The sequence below is a fragment of the Eschscholzia californica genome, unplaced genomic scaffold, assembly GCF_041429995.1.
Source record: "Eschscholzia californica isolate CP2 unplaced genomic scaffold, dmEscCali1.0.p SCAF_1, whole genome shotgun sequence".
NCBI classification, from domain to species: Eukaryota; Viridiplantae; Streptophyta; class Magnoliopsida; order Ranunculales; family Papaveraceae; genus Eschscholzia; species Eschscholzia californica.
In genome coordinates, this window is record NW_028238198.1 from 75,647,505 (window position 1) to 75,657,048 (window position 9,544).

The window sequence follows — 9,544 nt, forward strand, 5'->3', positions numbered from 1 at the left end:
CAAACATGTTGAATTCACAAAAGGATGGGGTTCTTACTCTTTTTTACCCAAATTTAAAATTCAAGAAATATTCATCGTCATCTTAATTAGTTATTTTATTGAAAGAAAGAGATTTTTTTTTTTTTTTTAACTCTTGCAATATCTTTTGTTTCTTCTCTTCTTAAATTAGATATTATATTTCTAAAGGCGACACAGTTATCTTTTTTCTAAATATGTTACTTTATTTATAAGTGTTGGGGTCCCTCCTTATATAAAAAGGATTCCTAGTTGGAATAGGATTTCCCTTATTCCTTGTTTGGTGAAAAAATAGAAACTTCTATTTTTTTCAAGCCTAAAAAGGAATTCCTATTTCTATTGGTAAACCTTCTTATTTGTCATTATAAATAGGGAATGAAAGGGATGGAGTTATTCATACTTTCAGGTTAGAGAGTATCATACTTTCAAGTCAGAAAGTATCCTCCCAGTTGGGAGCTCCCAGCTGGGAGAGTTACAAGAGAATCCTCTCAGATATATCTTCTCAGGTTAGAGAGAGAGATAAGAGAGATGAAACAACAACTTCCAGAACAAAGAGAAGTCAGAGAAAGAGAGATTTCTGAAGTGGTTCTTTCAAGAGAGATTGAAAGAGAAGAATATTGGTTTGAAGAAAAGAAGATAATGAATCTTGCGAAGCAATTTAGTTTGTGGTTATCTTCTTCAACTTTTAGTAATCTAGGATTTGTTCAAACCCTAAGGAGTAAGAGATTTCTATTTCTTTGTTTCTTTCTTCAGTTTATCCACCATAGTTTTGGTGAAGAGTTGTTATTCAAGAGTGTTTCTACACATCTTGAAGAGTTGGTTAATCCTCTATTTGTTTAGGGAAGAATTGTTATCCAAGAGTGTTTCTACACATCTTGAACAATTGGTTTATCCACCACAGGTTTGGTGAAGAATTGTGTAACCCATTATTTTATAGTGGAAGATTTCTGGACTAGGTCCCGTGGTTTTTTACCTTCTATTTTTGAGGGGTTTTTTGTCACGTTAAATAATCTTGGTGTCTTTGCTTTTACATTCACATCGTTTATCTTCATATTCCTGAACAAGTTAATTAGGTTATTTTTCCTAACAAGTGGTATCAGAGCTAAGGTTAGATTTATTGTTCAAAAGTATGGAAGTGAATACTAATCGAATGATTAGTTTAGATGGAGAAAACTACTTGATGTGGAAAGCAAAAATGAAAGATTTGTTATACTGCAAAGACCTAGCTGCACCCATTGAAAATCACGGTACAAAATTGATGAAGATAAATGAAGAAGACTGAAAGGTATTAGATCGTAAGGTTGTTGGATTTATTCGACAATGGGTAGAACCCAGTGTTTTTCATCATATATCGACGGAGACTTCCGCTTTTAGTCTATGGAGGAAATTAGAAGAATTATATGATCAGAAGACAGCTGCCAAAAAGGCTTACTTGTTCAGAAAGCTAGGAAAATTACAATATAAAGAAGGAACCTCAATTGCTCAACACTTGAATGAGATGAAAAGTCTAGTAAATCAGCTTTCTACAATGAAGTTAGTTTTGGATGATGAGTTGCAGACCTTACTTCTTCTAAATTCTTTACCAGATAGTTGGGAGACATTGGTGGTGTCTCTTAACAATTCTGCTCCTGATGGCATAATGCGTATGAATCACGTAACATGTAGTTTGTTGAATGAAGAAACAAGAAGAAAATCATCGTCAGACGAGTCTCATTCAGAGGCACTTGTTACAGAAAGACGGGGGAGAGGTAAAAGTAGAAAACCTCATAACCGTGATAAGTCAAGGGGGAGATCAAAACCAAAGAAAGAAGTTAGATGTTTTAGTTGTGGAAAAATGGGTCATTACAAGAGTGATTGCAGGAAACCAAAGAGGAAAATAAAAAGGATGAAGAAAAACAAGATAATGTTGCGGTAGTTGCCTCAGGTGATGACATTATCTTACTCTCAGGTTGTGGAGACACTTGCTTAAGTATGACTGAGTCAGAACCAGAAACAACATAGTTGGTTGACTCAGGTGATTCGTATCATGCTATTCTATGTAAGGATTTCTTTAACTCTTACAGAACTGGTGACCTTGGCAAAGTCAGGATGGGAAACTTAGGTTTCTCAAAAATCGTAGGAATTGGAGAAGTGAAAATTGAGACGAGCACAGGGAGTACATTGATTCTGAAGAATGTGAGGCATATACCAGATCTTCGATATAACCTAATCTCTATCGGAGTATTAGATGATGAAGGGTACCACAATCACTTTGGTGATGGAAAGTGGAAGCTCACAAAAGGGCAATGGTGATAGCATGGGGGAAGAAGTGTTGTACTTTATACAGGACTGAAGTAAAACTGTGTAAAGGAGAATTGAATGCAGTTGAAAAAAATTCTTCCACTGATCTTTGGCATAGAAGACTCGGGCACATGAGCGAGAAGGGACTTCAAATCCTTGCTAAACGACAAGACTTACCGAACATGAAAGGTATAAATTTAAACACTTGCTCTCATTGTTTAGCAGGAAAGCAACACAGAGTTTCCTTTCAAAGGAATGCATCTGAATAAAAATTCATTGTTTTGGAGCTCGTTTATTCTGACGTTTGTGGACCTTTAAAGGTCAAAACACTTGGTGGTGCTTTGTATTTCGTTACTTTTATAGATGATGCTTCCAGGAAAGTTTGGGCATATGCCATAAAGAGCAAAGATCAGGTACTTGCAGTTTTCAAGAATTTCCACAACATGGTAGAACGGGAGATAGGAAAATCATTGAAGTGCATTCGCACTGACAATGGAGGAGAATACATCGGGTCGTTTGAAGAGTATTGCAAAACTCATGGTATTCGACATGAACAGACAGTTCCCAAAACTCCACAACAAAATGGTGTAGCAGAACGCATGAATCGCACTATTGTGGAGAGTATCACATGTATGCTCTCAGAAGCTAAGCTGCCTAAAAGCTTCTGGGGTGAGGCAATGCGTACTGCATGTTATCTGATCAATTTATCACCTTCAACACCATTAGATGGAGATGTAACTGAGAGAGTATGGGCTGAGAAAGAAGTCAGTTATGAACACCTAAGAGTGTTTGGTTGTAGGGCTTTTGTGCATATACCTAAAGATCAAAGAGCAAAGCTTGATGATAAAGCCAAACAATGCATCTTTTTAGGGTATGCAGATGAGAAATTCGGATAAAGGTTATGGGATCCAGTTGATAAGAAGATTATTAGAAGTAGAGATGTGGTCTTTCTTGAAAACCAAACTATTGAGGACTTCGGGAAAGTTGAGAAGCATGAGAATCATAGTAATGATCTCATTGATCTAGATCCACATATCTCTTCTAAGGTTATGCATGATAATCAGGTGAAGAACAAAATCATGAAGATGAAGCTCATGAAGATGTTCCTATGGGTGATGATGTTGAGCAAGGAATGGAAGTTCAACATGAACCACCAGCGGAATTGAGAAGATCGACTAGAGAGAAAGCACCATCTACCAAGTATCCTCCACACGAGTATGTGATGGTTACAGATAGTGGAGAACCACAGTGTTATGAAGAAGCCATAGATGATGAACACAAGAAGGAGTGGTTGAAAGCTATGCAAGATGAGATTGAATCATTGCATAAGAACAACACTTTTAAGTTGGTTGAAAAACCTAGGAATAAGAAAATTCTTAAAAATAAGTGGGTTTTCAAAATCAAAACCAAAGAAAGAAATTCACAACCACGGTATAAGGCACGCCTAGTGGTGAAAGGATTTGAGCAAAAGAAGGGTATTGATTTTGATGAGATTTTCTCCCCGGTGGTGAAGATGTCTTCTATACGGTTAGTATTGGGATTGGCTGCAACTATGAACCCAGAAATTGAACAACTAGATGTTAAGACCGCTTTCCTTCATGGTGACTTGGAGGAAGATGTGTATATGGAACAACCAACAGTGTTTGAAGTTAAAGGTAAGGAACACTTGGTTTGTAAGTTAGAAAAGAGTTTATACGAGCTAAAACAAGCACCAAGACAATGGTACAAAAAGTTTGAATCATTCATGAAGGATCAAGGGTATCACAGAACGGCTTCAGATCATTGTGTTTTCGTTCATAAATTTCCTGAGGGGTTTTTTGCCACGTTAAATAATCTTGGTGTCCCTGCTTTTACATTCGCATCGTTTATCTTCATATTCCTGAACAAGTTAATTAGGTTATTTTTCCTAACAATAAGAAAGACTATATCTTAAAAAAAATCCAAAGACACTGTTATTTTTTTTTCTAAGAATGACTATATTTTAAATTTGAGTTAATTCCTATATGGCCCCCTACTTTGTGACCAGCTTCCTTTATGGCCCCCAAATTTCTGTAAATTCAAATATGGCCCCCTATTTTCATAGAAATGTCATAACTACCCTTCCCATTAATATATTTTCAAAATAAAATTAAAAACAAAAACTTAAATTCCACCTCACTTCCCTCTCCACCACTCATCTCTCTCCACGTCACCTCTCTCTCTCTCTCTCTCTCCAAGTCAGCACTCTCATGAAGGTCGCCGGCCGGAAAATTTTCCGGCCGGCGACCTTCAAACTTAAAAAAAAAAAAAAATATTTTTTTTTTCACTCACCTCTCTCTCTCTCCAGTCAGCACTCTCATGAAGGTCGCCGGCCGGAAAATTTTCCGGCCGGCGACCTTCATACTTAAAAAAAAAAAAAAAAAAAGCATTAGAGACTTGAAGATCAGGAAGGGGAGGAAGAGGTCTGAAATCAAAATAGAAATAATGGGTTTAACCTAATTACCACTTCAATTAATACATCTACAAATAAAATTGAACATGGAGAATCACATTTTAATGAAGATGATAATGATGATTAAACAAGTAGTATTTAACAAATTACAGGTAAAGAAAGAAGGCAATAAATACCTATTGAGAAGAGAAGCTGATTTTGCCCAGATGAACAAAATTGTAACGAGAAGAAGTAGAACATTAGCAACAAATGATAAGAAACTATATCCACATCTTTCAAATAGTAACCACATTGTACTTGCAGTAATCAGCACAAACCCTCCGATTTTCCATCTTTTCCATAATAGCACATCAGCAACTATCAAAATCGACAAAAACTAACAATTTCAGATCAAATTCCTCACCAATTACCAAAGAAACCTAAGAGAAAAATCAAACTAGAAATGAAAAAAACTCCAATAGTTGAACAAATTCAATGGCTAGATATAGATTATATTCATCCAAAGAAAAGAAGTAATAACTTGCATAAATTTTAAAATTAGAGAGAGAAAGAAAGGGATGACCTGCGCCTCCGCCGAGAGATTGATGTACAGATCTGCGAGACGTTGATGGAGGAACAGTAGAAGAATCTAGATTTGACGAAGCCAAATCCATGGCGATTAGGGTTTTTCTGTTCTTTTTAGCAGGAAGCCGGCGACCGAACTGGTCTGTTGAAGAACAGGCCGATCTGGTCTGTTCTTCAACAGACCAGATTCCGGCGAAGGGAAACCCCCTTCGCCGGAATTCTTAGAGAGAGAGAGATGAGTGAAAAAAAAAATATATTTTTTTTTTTTAAGTATGAAGGTCGCCGGCCGGAAAATTTTCCGGCCGGCGACCTTCATGAGAGTGCTGATTGGAGAGAGAGAGAGGTGAGTGAATAAAAAAAATTTTTTTTTTTTTTTTTTTTAAGTTTGAAGGTCGCCGGCCGGAAAATTTTCCGGCCGGCGACCTTCATGAGAGTGCTGACTTGGAGAGAGAGAGAGAGGTGAGTTGGAGAGAGGTGACGTGGAGAGAGATGAGTGGTGGAGAGGGAAGTGAGGTGGAATTTAGGTTTTTGTTTTTAGTTTTATTTTGAAAATATATTAATGGGAAGGGTAGTTATGACATTTCCATGAAAATAGGGGGCCATATTTGAATTTACAGAAATTTGGGGGCCATAAAGGAAGCTGGTCACAAAGTAGGGGGCCATATAGGAATTAACTCTTTAAATTTTGAGAAGGGCTTCTATACAATATCCTTTATTAAAAAAAGATGTTTGTCCTAGTCATCGTTTTCCCTTCTGTTTTATTATATAGACTAAGGTATATCCCGTGCCTTAGGGCACAGAAACTTGTATCAATTAAATGTTACGAAATTTATTGTATATTTTATTGAGAGAGAATTTTATTTGTTAATGTTTTTTGTATTATTTTTTGTATTTCTTTTCTCTTAAATTAACTATTATTTTATTAAGAGAGAGAGAGAGATTTTAGTTTCTTTTTTTTACCCTTGAAATTTATTTTGTTTCTTTTTTTCTTAAGTTAGTTATTTTATTTCTAAGAAGGAAAGGATTATTGTTTTTTAAATAGGTAACTTTATTTCTACGAAAGACTATATTTTAAATTTTCAGAAGGGCTTCTAGACAGTATCCTTTATTAAAAAAAGATGTTTGTCCCAGTCATCGTTTTTCCTTCTGTTTTATTATATAGATATAAGAGCATCTCTAATGGGTCACCTAAACTCTAAATTTTAGAGTGCTATTTAAGCATCGTTTAAAAGAAAAAAAAATAGTGCTATTTAAGCTTTTTAGAGTTAGAAAACATTCTTCAATGAAAAGCAAAACTGAGATTTCTCTCTCTATCCTAGATGATATTATTAAGATTCAGTTCAAAAGACATCTCCAATGCAACATCCTAAAAACTTAAAAATTATTTAGGTGTCATTTTGTTGAGATACGTGTGTAAACACGTGATATAAGAGACGAATCGAGATGAGGAGATCCAACGATCAAGACTATTCCAAGATATTTGAAGATATGTGAAGATCAAGAATATTCAATTTCATATATTTAGAATATTTCTTGTAATATATATTTTATATTGTTGAGTTAATTCCATTTGGCCCTCTACTTTGTGACCAGCTTCCTTTATGGCCCCCTTTTTTTTCGTAAATTTAAATATGACTCCCTTTTCTTAACACCGTCAGTCAACTTTTATGGTCAATACCTTTTTTTCCATATTTACCCTTCTTACTAGAATGATTTCTAAATTCAAAATTAACCCCCTGTTGAAGTTGGGTCAATTTCAAAAAAATTATAACAACTTTAGAATAAACAAGGGGGCTAAAATCGAATACATATAAAAAAAACACCTCATCCCACCCTCGCTCTCCTCCATCTCACCTCCACATCATGTATCTCGCCACCTCATCATCTTCTCCGAATGAAGGTCGCCGGCCGGCCAAATTTTCCGGCGACCTTCCATTTTTTTTTTCATCTTTTCTCTTTATTTTTTCTCTTATCTCCTCTCTCTCTCTCTAATCTCTCTCTCTCTCTCTCTCATTTCTCTCTCTCTTTATTACATTTCTCTCTCATTCTAAAAAAAAACTCTCTCTCTCTCTCTCTCATCTCTCTATATTCCGGCGAAGGGGAGGAGCCCCTTCTCCGGAATATCCCCTTCGCCGGAATAACCAGACCTTAAAGGTCTGGTTTTAGAGGTAAACCAGACCGAGATCTGGCTTCAACCAGATCCTGATCTGGTTTGAGGGATCTGGTTTCAACCAGCCAGACCGAGATTTGGTTGGTTGAAACCAGATCCCGGTCTGGTATTAACCAGACCGAGTCTGGTATTAACCAGACCGAGTCTGGTATTAACCAGACCTTCAAGGTCTGGTTATTCCGGCGAAGGGGCTCCTCCCCTTCGCCGGAATATAGAGAGATGAGAGAGAGAGAGAGATCTTTTTTTTTTGAGAATGAGAGAGAAATGTGATAAAGAGAGAGAGAGAAATGTGAGAGAGAGAGATTTGAGAGAGAGAGGGGGATAAGAGAGAGATTTGAGAGAGAGAGGTGGGGATAAGAGAAAGAATATAGAGAGAAGATGAAAAAAAATGGAAGGTCGCCGGAAAATTTGGCCGGTCGGCGACCTTCATTCGGAGAAGATGATGAGGTGGCGAGATACATGATGTGGAGGTGAGATGGAGGAGAGAGAGGGTGGGATGAGATGTTTTTGTTTTTTTATATGTATTCTATTTTAGCCCCCTTGTTTCTTCTAAAGTTGTTATAACTTTTTGAGTTAATTCCTATTTGGCCCCCTACTTTGTGACCAGCTTCTTTTATGGCCCCCTGCTTTTCTGTAAATTCAAATTTGGCCCCCTATTTTCATGTAAATGTCATAACTACCCCTCCCATTAATATATTTTCAAAATAAATTTAAGTAGTAAATATCTCTCTCCACCTCACTTCCACCTCACATCCCTCTCCACCACACATGTCTCCCCACCTCACCTCTTTCTTCTCCGACAAGGTCGCCGACCGAAAAATTTTCCGGCCGGCGACCTTCAACATAAAAAAAAAAAAAAAAACTCTCTCTCCTTAATTGCAGTGTTCATCATCCACATTTAACAAGAAAACTAGTAGTACTTAATTGCAGCCCTTCTTTTCTACCCCCACAAAAGAACATAACTTTCTCTTCATAGTGGATCCGTGGTCCTTAACCTAGTACTACTACTATACCACCATCTCACTTCCTCCTCTATACACTTTCTCTCACTAGATTTTCTCTCTATAAAATCATTTGTGATTTCGGGTAGAACCGTAGAAGAGAGTTTGGGTGTTTTGATTAAAGAAAGAAATGGAAGAACCAGGAATGATAATGTTAGGTGGTGGTAGTGGAATGGGAAATGAAGATAGTTTTGTTGCCATTAGGATCTCAAAAAAAAGACGTGTGAAATTTTTTTTTTTTTTTGCTTATTAATTATTATAAAGCCGGTGTTAATGGCAAAAAAATGGGCAAATCGTTTTTTCATTGTTGATTTTCCACCCTATTTTGATAATTGCTTTTTTGACCCTAATAGCCATTAAAGATCTGATCTACTTGCTTCTACAGTTCTACTAAATTTTATACAGTAATTGAAGAAAAACCCTAGTTTTAATACCCAATCTCAAGAACTCTATGAAGATCAAATGCAAAATTTTCATTTATTAATGAAAGAATTACAGAACCCAAGATTCAAAATCGAGATTGAATTTAAATATTACTACTAGATGGAAGCCTAATTTGACCTAAAACCCTAAACCTGACTTAAATGAATTCAGACAGAACGGACACCCAGAATCCATGAATTACTTCGTATCTTCATGGAAGAACAAATTTGTCCAAACCCATAGACAGTAGGGATTAAAACTCGGCCGCCGGTCGGGATTTTTTTTTTTCGCCATGGAAGAAAGGAGAGAGAGATTTTTTTTTTTTTTTTTTTTTTTTTATGTTGAAGGTCGCCAGCCGGAGAATTTTCCGGCAGACGACCTTGTCGGAGAAGAGAGAGTTGAGGTGGAGAGACATGTGTGGTGGAGAGGGATATGAGGTGGAATTGAGGTGGAGAGAGATATTTACTAATTAAATTTATGAGTTAATTCCTATATGGCCCCCTACTTTGTGACCAGCTTCCTTTATGGCCCTTTTTTTTTTCGTAAATTCAAATATGACCCCCTTTTTTGATGTAATTGTCCTAACTACCCTTCCTTTAAATCTTTTTTCAAAATTAAAAATAAAAACAAAATTATAATTCCACCTCATTTCCTCTCCAC

The 9,544-nt window shown here is 36.4% G+C and overlaps 1 long non-coding RNA gene across 1 annotated transcript; it reads right to left on the reverse strand.

Annotated features, from left to right (window-relative positions):
• Positions 1 to 4,695: 4,695 nt before the first annotated feature.
• On the reverse strand, positions 4,696 to 5,383 carry LOC147569192 (uncharacterized). Its single transcript, XR_015238595.1, has 3 exons — positions 5,289 to 5,383; positions 4,903 to 5,083; positions 4,696 to 4,738 (listed from the first exon to the last, which is right to left on the reverse strand). It is a non-coding gene; the product is annotated as an uncharacterized LOC147569192 (long non-coding RNA).
• Positions 5,384 to 9,544: the final 4,161 nt, after the last annotated feature.